Consider the following 11,070-nt stretch of genomic DNA (forward strand, 5'->3'; position numbering starts at 1 on the left):
ACTTATTTGTATGTGATAATGGGATATTGACCTAGGTTGGAATCAATGATTGTGCTGTTCGTTCATTTCCTGTTCATGGCTTGATGGCTTTTGTGCGTGTGACTTCCTCAGGCAGGGAGCTTGTGTAGTGACAACACTTTAATATCAGGATATTAACCACCTGTGAAGCATTTATGTGCTTAATAAGGGATTATTTTAAATACAAAATTTTGGGGTGTGCTTCTCCTGGGCAGCATGGTCAGTGCATCAGCAGCACCATGGTTTTCCAGTGAGGAGCTCCAATCTTAAACGGCAAACAACACTCTGCGCACACATTTGTGGGGAGAAAAGGTGTTGGTGAGGTCATGGGCTGGGAGGAATGGAGACGCAAAACAGCTATCTCTTGCTTTTAGCTTAGCTGGAGGTGCCTCAGGAACAGACCTTTTATTTTTATGTAGTTTCTTAAAAATTCATTTGAAAGAACTTCAGAGACCATTCTGCAATTATTGCTGCAGCTAAGGCACTGGGTGGTGGTCACAGAAAGGGCAGCAATTGCCTGCAGTCACCATACCGTGATATCAAAGGTACCACAGTCTTTCCTCTTCAACTAGTATTGAAAGCACTGCAGTAAATCTCATGCTCCAGAGTGGTAAATATTTGTGAATGTTCATTTTAATGATGTCTCCTGTAATCTACTGCAAATTATGCCCATTGACTTTGTCATAAAAATAAAGGGAAGGGAAACCACCTGTCTGTGTGATGCTTTTGCCGGGAACAGATCAGGAATGCAGTCTCAAACTCTGTTAAGTTAGTAAGTAATCTAGCTAGAAATTTAGATTTCCTTTTGTTTAATGGATGGTAAAATACGCTGTGCTGGATGGAATGTATATTCCTGTTTTTGTGTCTTTTTGTAACTTAAGAGGGATTCTCTCTGTTTTGAATCTGATTACCCTGTAAGGTATTTACCATCCTGATTTTACAAAGGTGATTCTTTTACCTTTTCTTTAATTAAAATTCTTTGAAAAAGCAATCAGGTTCTTAAACATTGTTCTTAAGATCCAAGGGTTTGGGTCTGTGTTCACCTGTACAAATGGGTGAGGATTTTTATCAAGCCTTCCCCAGGAAAGGGGGTGTCGGATTTGGGGGGATATTTTGGGGGAAGATGTCTCCAAGTGTTGTTTGTTTAACATGCTTAGTGGTGGCAGCATACGGTTTAAGGACAAGGCAAAGTTTTGTACCTTGGGAAGTTCTTAACCTAAGCTGGTAAGAATAAGCTTGGGGGGTCTTTCATGCAGGTCCCCACATCTGTACCCTAGAGTTCAGAGTGGGGAAACGAACCTTGACAGACTTCAACATAATAGACACCATTAAAAGGTCACTATTTATTCCTTGATACCAATGCAATCACTGTTTCCACTATACCTAGAATAGGAAAAAACAGTCACCTTATATGTTACTGTCTGTTAATTATCAGTAAATACATTGACCACCCACAGTGAATAAAAATGGGGCATTTGAAACATACAGTGGATGCCACTTCTTTTTCATTCTCCAATGGATTCATGTCTTTAAATACTTTTATTCATTAATGTGTCAGAAATTAGGATGAAGATAAATATCAAGGTGATTACATTTAAAGCATTTTTAAAATATTTATTTCATTTTCTTTCAAATGCCTGCATATTATTCTAAGCAATCTAGGGAGAGGCGAGAAATATAAAAGTGAATTATTTATCCTTCTTATCCTTTAAATTGTTGTGCCTGCTTAAAACAGACAGAGCTTTGTATTATTCCTCATTCTATAATGACTTTTTTTAAAAAAGCAAAAGATTGCAGAAATCTTCACATTCTCCCCCTAGCTGGGGATTCATTCTTCCCAAATGGCCAGGTATCGGAGCTGTAGTTAAAGTGAATGACTCTGGCTCCGGTAAACAGTTCCGGTAAATGCTGAGGGCTGTAGTCCGTCTGCAGGGAATACTAAACAATAGCTGAGAATGGAGTACAGTGCATGCAGTATGATTATGAACATTGTTATTTCCCTTCCCTACTCCGCTCCCCAAAAGTGAGCAAGTTTTACCTGATTCTTTTTCTAGAAGCTTTTGTTATACGTTTCATTGTTTGGGGCCCGATGCAGTGCCTGTTAAAGTCAATGGAAATCTTTCCGACAGACTTTGGATCAGACCTTTCTATTCTTCCATTTATGAATTAATTGAAGGAAAAAAAAGATAAGTTCAGCCCACTTTTAAAATTAGTAAGTGTGTTTGAAACAAGGTGAATAGGGGATGATGAAACTGCTACATCTCTTATATTCTGGAAAAAACAAATTGTCTAGAAATATCCTAAATTAAAACCTAAATGAAATAGGTTGATCAATCATTGAAAATAAGCACAATGGGTCTGATTCTCCGCTGCCTTGCACTATGTATAGCCATTTACACCTATGCAAAGTGGCTCTAAAATGTTACCAGATCAGGACAGTGCACTGAACGTACGGTGGGATTGGAATTCACACGTATATTTGTGGGAGGAAGTTTGTAATTATATCCTCCTAACGAATGGATTCATTTTTGCAAAGGATGTCTATGTTCTCCCATAAACAGCAGCAGGTTTTGAGGGCAAGAATTGTGAAATCTTGCTACAACGATAGGAAAGTCAATGAAATTGTGGTGAAAATTTGAATAGTGTACCTACATAGCTGCAATCAATATTGTCTCATTTTTTCCAAGCAATGGAACAAAGCTATTACAGGATGTTATTTCAGCCAATAAGAGTCAAGAAAAAAATGAACGTGGGCCCGATAGTCATGTAGATAAAATGCAATGTGGGGGGAGGGAGGTCCAGAAGTGGGGGGTGATTTCTAGCTCCCTTTACTTGTTTGTTTTTTAATTCATAAACCATAACTGATTATGAACTACAGTTTCTGTAAAATATAAATCATCTGACCTTTTCTTAGGAGACTTTCCAAATCCATTACTAAGGAAATAGGAATCAAAGCTGCAATGAAATAATTGTGCATAATTGCCCCAAAATGGAGGTTTCTTGCGCTGAGACAACTGATTAGGGGACATCAATAATTAATTTGCTGGCATTACAACTCTTCCAATTGACATGAAGAATAGGAGAAACTTACTCAGAAATTCTCTCTTCAGTGACTTCAGCTGTAAATAACAAAATTCTATATGCCTGGCTTCATACAGTCTCTTTACGTAACCCTTCTGCCCGTCAAAGTTGGCAGCAACAAGGGCCGGGTTCACTATCTAGGGGTTCCATTCCAATAACACAATGCAAAACCGGCTCGAGCCCCCACCCAGTGACCTGGGACAAATATATATCACCCCCGCTAGGTACCTCCAAGAGGTAATACTTCCCCTCTCGCAAGCACAGAGTCTGAGTGTAGGAAAAAGCCTTTTAATAACAGAGAGAAACAATGTGGCATTATGTTGGGGAAACACCACCAACAGGATTCATAACACAACCCATGAGCAAAAAACCCATCCCAAGCAAATGGGGGCATGTCCTTTCCCTTTGGTTCTTGAGGCCAGCAACCCAAAATCACCCAAAGTCCCAAAAGTCCAACAACCCAAAGGCTGCCCCAGAGTTTGAAAGTTTATCTGCAGAGTTTTACCTCCCAACCTGGGTGGAGATGGAGCGGGGTGGGTTTCGGGGCACCTTATGTGGTCTAAAGCTGATTGCCCCACCTCTCCATGGGGCTCCACTCTGCCAGCTGCCCCCATGAGCTGCTCCAGGCAGCCGACAAACTGCTCTGCTCCACCAGCCGCTCTGCTCTGCCGGCCGTCCCGCAAACTGCTCCACAATATATGTTCAGGCTACTTAACACAACACTCAGTGATTTCAGTTCTTAGTAAGTTTAGCTCTTTTGTGATTTCAGCTTGTAGTAGGGGAGCCTCAGTACTGGTGCACCATTAGCTTAAAGTGAATTCAGCTCAGCATCCTGTAACTAGACCCCTAATAGAATCAAAATTAGCTCTGATATTCCACAGTGGAGAGAGGAGGAAGTGCAATTAGCATGTAAGGCCCATACCACCAAGTATATTAATACCTGTCCCCAGCCTCTCTCCATTCACTGGGTTTTGGAATCCATGACCCTTGCCTAGCGAGTGCTGCTTAGTTGATGGTGAGTCCCTCCATCATAACAAAAGTACAGTTCCACTGTCCTTGATTCACATGATCAGGATAATAACAGTTTATTCCTGCCCCAATAACAGAGAAACTGGGGCTCCTACAGCAGCCAAAGTGACCATCTAGACAGGGTGGGTTTGCCTATGCAAATGAGATCAGCCCCTGAAGTTCTTTTCCACAACCCACTATGACTCGCCACCAGATGTCAGGGTAGAGCTCATCCTGACTCTGCTTACATTTAATTCAATGTGATTTCATACATAATTGTTTCCTATTTAAGATATGCCTTCTCTTCCCTCTTTCTGTGTATCTACTTTAATGATTTATTCAATACCCATTAAAAATGTAAGTAAGGTTCCCCACATTAAGATCTTTTGTTAAAAATCTTCAGAGACCATCCTCTTCATTCAAATGAGATGTTCCCTGGACAGTCCTCTTCCCAGTGCATTCAATCTGGTAATTTAAAATGTTACTTTATTTCAGTATAAAATCTTAGACCTGTTTTCCATCAAGACTCTCATTCTTTCCAGGTGAAAGCACGCTACTTTTTTTTTTTAAGGTAACTCATTCTAGTTCACTAAGCCTAGGCTTAGTTAAACCAGATTTTAAAAAAAATCCTCCTTCAAGGTGTTCGTGGTATTTTGGCATCTCCTGTCCAGTCATTCCTCCCAGCAGCAAGGGAGTTAACAAGTGGTATTGTGTAGTGTAGTTGTGTTGGTCCCAGGATATTAGAGAGACAAGGTGAGTGAGGTAATATCTTTTATTGGATCAACTTCTGTTGGTGAGAGAGACAAGTTTTTGAGCCACACAGAGCTTTTCTTCAGGTCTGGGAAACATACTCCCAGAGTCACAGCTAAATGCAAAGTGAAACAGACTGTTTAGCATAAGTAGTTAGCTCATACTGTAAGGGACCATTCAAGGTACAGTGGCCTGTTAACATCTCTGCAGTCACAGGACAGAAAGAGGGGATTAGTGTGTTACAGATTGTTGTAATAAGCCACCAAGCCACCATGGATGTCACTTTCCTAAATACCAACACTCCTCATCAGAATGGCTTAGCTGCCTGCTTCAAATATTTATAAGAAAATGGACAACCCTCAGATCACCAAACCCTCAGATCCAAACACATCACCAGACTCATTCATTTCATCCTCACCCACAACAATTTTACATTCAACAACAAACACCTTGTCCAAAGCATGGGAACTCCAATATGGCAACTTCTTAATGGGTAACTTTGAAGAAGAATTTCTGGACAAATGCAACATAAAACCGATGATATTTTCTTCCTCTGGACAAACAGCTTAACTTCCCTCATAGATTTCCACTACAACTTCAACAACCACCACCCATCCATTATCCTTTCTCTGGAATGCTCCCTTACTAGTATCAACTTCCTGGACACCACAATCAGCTTCAACAATGAAACAATGTCTGTATACAGACAACCATATACAAGAAACCCACATCACTACACCTATCTTCACAGATCTAGTAACCACCCCAACCACACCAAGAAATGTTATCTACCGCCAGGCATTCAGATACCACCAAGAATATGCTCCAAGAAGCAAGTCTGGGATATCCACCTTAGCACACTTAAAACCATCTTCATCAAACAACTACACTCCACCAGAGAAGGAGATCACATCATGAAATCAGCCACCCAAATACCCTGAGAGAACTTGCTTCAATAAAGAAATAACCCCTTCCCCATATCCCTAATTGTCACCTACCACTCCACACTGGAACACATAAGGGGGATCATTAAACAACCCATCCTCGATGGGAACCCCATCTTGAGGGAAATCTTCCTGAACCCTCTCTTCTGGTCTTTAAACAACCCCCAACCTCATCCTCAGAAGCAAGCTCCCTACAGACCACCATCTCAAAGCAGCACCAGGACATTGCAGAACAACAGATGCAAAGCCTACAGACATCTACACTGATGAAAACCCCATACAACACACTTTTCAAGATCCATGGATTCTAAACATGTGGTAGACCTCATCCAGTGCACTAAATGCTCCAATAACATCTATGTTGGTGAAACCAGACAATCACTATGCTCTCAAATGAACTCACTCAGGAAAATGATAAAAGTCAAATACACAACACTACATCAAATTCACGGTCATGAAAAATGCATCACGGACTGGGAAATCTGGTCTCCCCCACCCACACCCCCCCGTGAAATCTGGTCTTTTGTGTGCTTTTACCCTATACTATACAGATTTCCCCGGGGAGACCAGCATTTCTCAAATTGGGGGTCCTGGCCCAAAAGGGAGTTGCAAGGAGTTACAAGGTTATTTTAGGGGAGGTCACGGTATTGCCACCCTTTCTTCTGCGCTGCCTTCAGAGCTGGGCAGCCAGAGAGTGGCAGCTGCTGACTGAGGCCCAACTCTGCAGGCAACAGCACAGAAGTGAGGGTGGCAGTACCATATCACGCCGTCCTTACTTCTGTGCTGCTGCTGGCGGCGGCTCTGCCTTCAGAGCTGGGCTCCCGGCCAGCAGCCGCCGCTCTCCAGCCGCCCAGCTCTGAAGGCAGCGCCACCGCCAGCAGCAGCACAGAAGTAAGGGTAGCAGTACCGCAACCCCCCACACAATAACCTTGTGACCCATACATGCACACAACTCCTTTTTGGGTCAGGACCCCGACAGTTACAACACCGTGAAATTTCAGATTTAAATAGGTGAAATCATGAAACTTTTATGAGTTTTAAAATCCTATGACCATAAAATTGACCAAACTGGACCATGAATTTGGTAGGGCCCTACGTGTGGGTGAACACTTTTCACAAAGTGATCAGTCCTCATCCTCAGGGGAAACCTGCACAACACTTTCAAAAGATGAGCCTGAGAGCTTAAATTCAGTACTCTGGTAGACACTTAAAAATCATGGACTGAATAGAGACACTGGATTTATGGTTTACCACAACAATCTATAACCCACTAATCCCCTCTTTTTGTCCTATAACTGGAGGGGTGTTAACATGCCAATCTACCTTGAATATGTCCCTTACAATATGTGCTAATTACTTACGCTGAACAATCTGTTCCACCCTGCATTTTGCTTTGCCATTGGGAGTACCTTTTCCCAGACCCAAAGAAGAGCACTGTGTGGCTCGAAAGCTTGTCTCTCTCACCAATGGAAGTTGGTCCAATAAAAGGTATTACCTCACCCACTTCGTCTCTCTAACGAATGGTATTGTCTGTCAACTCCCTCTTTCTATTTCCTTCTTTTGGTGAAGACAGTTGGATTTTTTTGACGGTTGCTATGAACTGAGAATATCAACACCCAAACTGGGGTTAAGGAGGTGGCAAGATACAATAACAAAGACACAACTGTTCCCCAACAATTTCTGTGTTTGGATGTAGAAATCTGGCCGCACCTATCCCCATTTCACAAACACTTACGTATGTGAGCAATATTCAACTCAGTGAAACTGGCCAAATGCTGTAAATTCAGCTCCTATGTGTTTTCAGGATTAGGACCATGGAGATCAAACTCAGCCAGCACATGATTTATTAATTATACCCTGCCATGTGAATGGGCCATCAGCTAGTTATTAATTTTAAATTAATTTCAATTTTTAAAGTAAAAATCTCTGGTGCTATCCCTGCAGTGGAGCTATTTTTCAATTAAAGAAATATTTGAATCATTACAATGAATGAAAAATGTGATATGAATAGTAGACGTGCACAGGGATATATTCTAAAGCACGTGCAGAAAATGAAAGCTTACTCAGCTTTGGCATTTTTGAAAGATTTAGTATTAACTTAGCTAACTGCTCTTATTAAGTGCAGAAAAGTTTTTCATACTCTTTTTCTTACATCAAATATTCTGTAATCTTCCTATGCATTATGTAAAACAGGATTATTATATAATAAAAATTCAAATAAGTGTTTGGATTAACCAGCTGAAGAAGATGAGTGGGCATTTTTATAAAAGTGAGGCACTATGCCAATCCCTCTGCAAACACACACACACACAATACCAATATACAAACCTACCAATCTAAAACATTCCACATATAACTATCCCCTTGGGGCGAGGATAAGGGAGAACAAACCACACATGACAGATGTTAATCTCATCTCTTAATACACTACTGGAAGGTGTTCAGCTATCACAATGATGGGGTCTGTACAAGAAGCTTTCAGGTATGTCTACACTGCAATAAAATACTCACGGAACAGCCATAAGTGGCCCAGATTGGCTGATTGGGCTCACAGGGCTCAGTCTGTGGAGCTATAAAATTGCACTGTAGATGCTTGGGCTGGAGCCCAGGTTCGGAGCCCCTCTCTCATTGCAGGGTCTCAGTGCCTGAGCTCCAGCCCAAACACCTACCCTGCAATTGTTTTGCTGCAGAGCCTGAGACCCATGAACCTGATTCAGCTGACTCAGGTGGGGTGTGGTCTTTTTACTGCAGTGTGAACATACCCATATAGACTTCACTAGACTAAACTAAACTAGAAACCTGCAGTTGGATGGATCCAGAGGGGTGCAGTCTTTCTGAAGCTTATTGCAATCTTTCTGACTGACTGTGCTGAAAATCCTAAATTGTTGTAAATACCTCTCCAGTTGTGTTATTTCCAGATCGGGTGTCTGACTTCATGGAAAAGGAGGTAGATGGTATAAGCATTTGACATAATAAATTACTCAAAATTAAATCTACTTTAAATGATATATTAATATGGCCCAGGCAGTACAATGAAGGATGAAACATGAAGAAGACATTCCAGAATGTGAGTACTGACTATGAGTATGTCTGTACTTGAGCTGGGGTGTAATTTCCACCACAGGAGGGAGGATTGTTTCGCTGTATTCTGTGCTAGGGGCCACGGAGCCTGTGTGAGCCCGGCTAGAGTTCCTGAGCTGGGTTTGGGTTTGACTCTGCTTGGGTTACAGAAAAGAGGTGAAGATAAGAACAGCCCTCCTGGGTGAGACCAATGGTCCATCTAGCCCAGTATCCCATCTAGTGACAGTAGCCGATGCCAGGTACTTCAGAGGCAATGGCCAGAGCAGGCAATCATCAAGTAATCTATCCCTGAGTTGTCTTCTTAAGCATGGTGCTTATTCCTGGGGCTAACTCTCAGCCCCCAACACACTCCACGGAGGGAGCATTTGTGTTTGAGCCAAGGCACGTGGCAGGGACTCGGGCCCCTTCCCCAACTCTGGGTAGCCCCCCAACTCAGGCTATGTTCTCCTTAGGGCCACGGACTCCTTGGCTTTTTTTTCTGGTGCCTGGGAGTCAAGCCAGCTGTGGGGAATTAGCTCAAGTGGTAGAGTGCTCACTTTGCCTGCGAGAGGCAGTGGGGTCGATGCCCACATTCTCCAAGCAGTTGACTAAGGGCACCGATGAGATGGTGGGTCGTCCGGCCAGGTAGATGGCTTTTGGCCTTGCTGTCTGTAGCAGTCAGGCCGAAAATCAAAAGCCATCCTCCCCAGGCCCACAGCCACCCAGGGGCTCCTTTGCCCCATCTTGGCTTCATTAGTGCCACACTCTGACCAGCTGAACTAGGCAACCCACAGGAAACTTCTCAAGGTGTTCCCCTGGGGTGGGCACCAATTCAAAAAGCACCTGAAAGTTCATCAGCTGTTGCAAGAAGTGTGATTAGTAGGAGTAGTGACGGGGCTGTAGCTTTTGGGCAGCTTTCCATCCCCCTTTCTGTGTATTGTCCCTCCCACTGGTTTCATTTGCGGAGCTGTACAATTCTGGCAGGGTGGCCATTTAGAAATCTTTTCCTTTCTTTTCTTTTAACATTAGGACTGTTTGGGTGTTTCAGTGTGGGTGTTTTCCCATTTGGAGCCATTTGGCTCCCATTTGGAGCCTCCTGCTCCTTCCTGTCTGGGCTCCAGTGTGGGCTTGGGGGGCTGCCTGTGGGCAGTGGGAGGCTGGGGTCCAGGGAACTCCCAAGCTCACCTTGTGCAGGCCGACTCTGAAGCCTCTCCCCTAGCTCGGGGTGCCGATTATTAAGCCTTCCTCTGTGGCTGGGGCTGGAGAGTGTGATCCGTTCTCAGGTACATTTGGGTGGAGATGGCGGCCGGCAAGAATTCGGGCCATCAGGGACAATGGGGGTGAGCCAGTAGCCCTGCGATTGTGCTTTCTGGGCTGCAAGCTCAACCCTCATCTCCTCTGAGCTGGGAAGGCAGCTGGCCAGGTTCAACCTTCTCCTCTTCTCCCCTCCCTGGGCTCATGTTTTTCAGCCAGCTGGTCAAGCAAGGAGCCAAGAGAGGGGAGGAAAGGAGGTGGGCAGACCCTCGTCCTGCCAGCCTCTGCACTGGCTGGCCAGCCCCTTCCCCCACCAGGGCTCTTGCCTGCTCCCTGCAAGCGGCTCAGCCCATCTTCTTTTGGCCTCTCCGACCCCCTAGCAGTCATCCAAAAGAGCAGAAGCCCCCCTTTCCATCCTGCACACAGAGTGGCCAGCATGGGGCTCGAGCCCATGACCTTGGTGTTATTAGCACCACGCTCTAACCAGCTGAGCTAGCCAGCCCACAGGAAACAGGTACTTGCCTGTCCCTTTTGGAAGGAACCACCGGTTGGTGCAGGGACGGTGTGGACTCAGGTATGACATGAGTGGATCAAGAGGCCTGCAAGCAAGACAGGGGAATTAGCTCAAGTGGTAGAGCGCTCACTCGCTTCACACACGAGAGGCAGTGGGATCAGTACCCACATTCTCCAGCAGCAAGGGAGCCACAGTCCCTTCTTTTAGAAGCCATTGACAGTCAGCGGGATGAGCTCTTCCAGAAGCCTCCATCCCTCTCCCTGCTTGGCCTCCCAAAAAGCCAGCCCTTGCGGAGCAGAAAGCTGTTCGTCCAAGGCCCTTCTCCCATTTCCGGTGGCGGGGAGGCTGGAGACAGGTTGGGGAAGTTAGCTCAAATGGAAGAGCATAGGAGAAGTAGTGACATCGACACACATATTCTCCAGCCTGCTCTGCTGTAGTGGG

At 44.3% G+C, this 11,070-nt stretch overlaps 1 non-coding gene across 1 annotated transcript; it reads right to left on the reverse strand.

Annotated features, from left to right (window-relative positions):
• Positions 1-10,543: 10,543 nt before the first annotated feature.
• TRNAI-AAU (transfer RNA isoleucine (anticodon AAU)) lies at positions 10,544-10,617 on the reverse strand. Its single transcript has one exon. It is a non-coding gene; the product is annotated as a tRNA-Ile (tRNA).
• Between the last annotated feature and the right edge of the window lie 453 nt (positions 10,618-11,070).

Source organism: Lepidochelys kempii, chromosome 4, assembly GCF_965140285.1.
Source record: "Lepidochelys kempii isolate rLepKem1 chromosome 4, rLepKem1.hap1, whole genome shotgun sequence".
Taxonomy (NCBI): Eukaryota; Metazoa; Chordata; order Testudines; family Cheloniidae; genus Lepidochelys; species Lepidochelys kempii.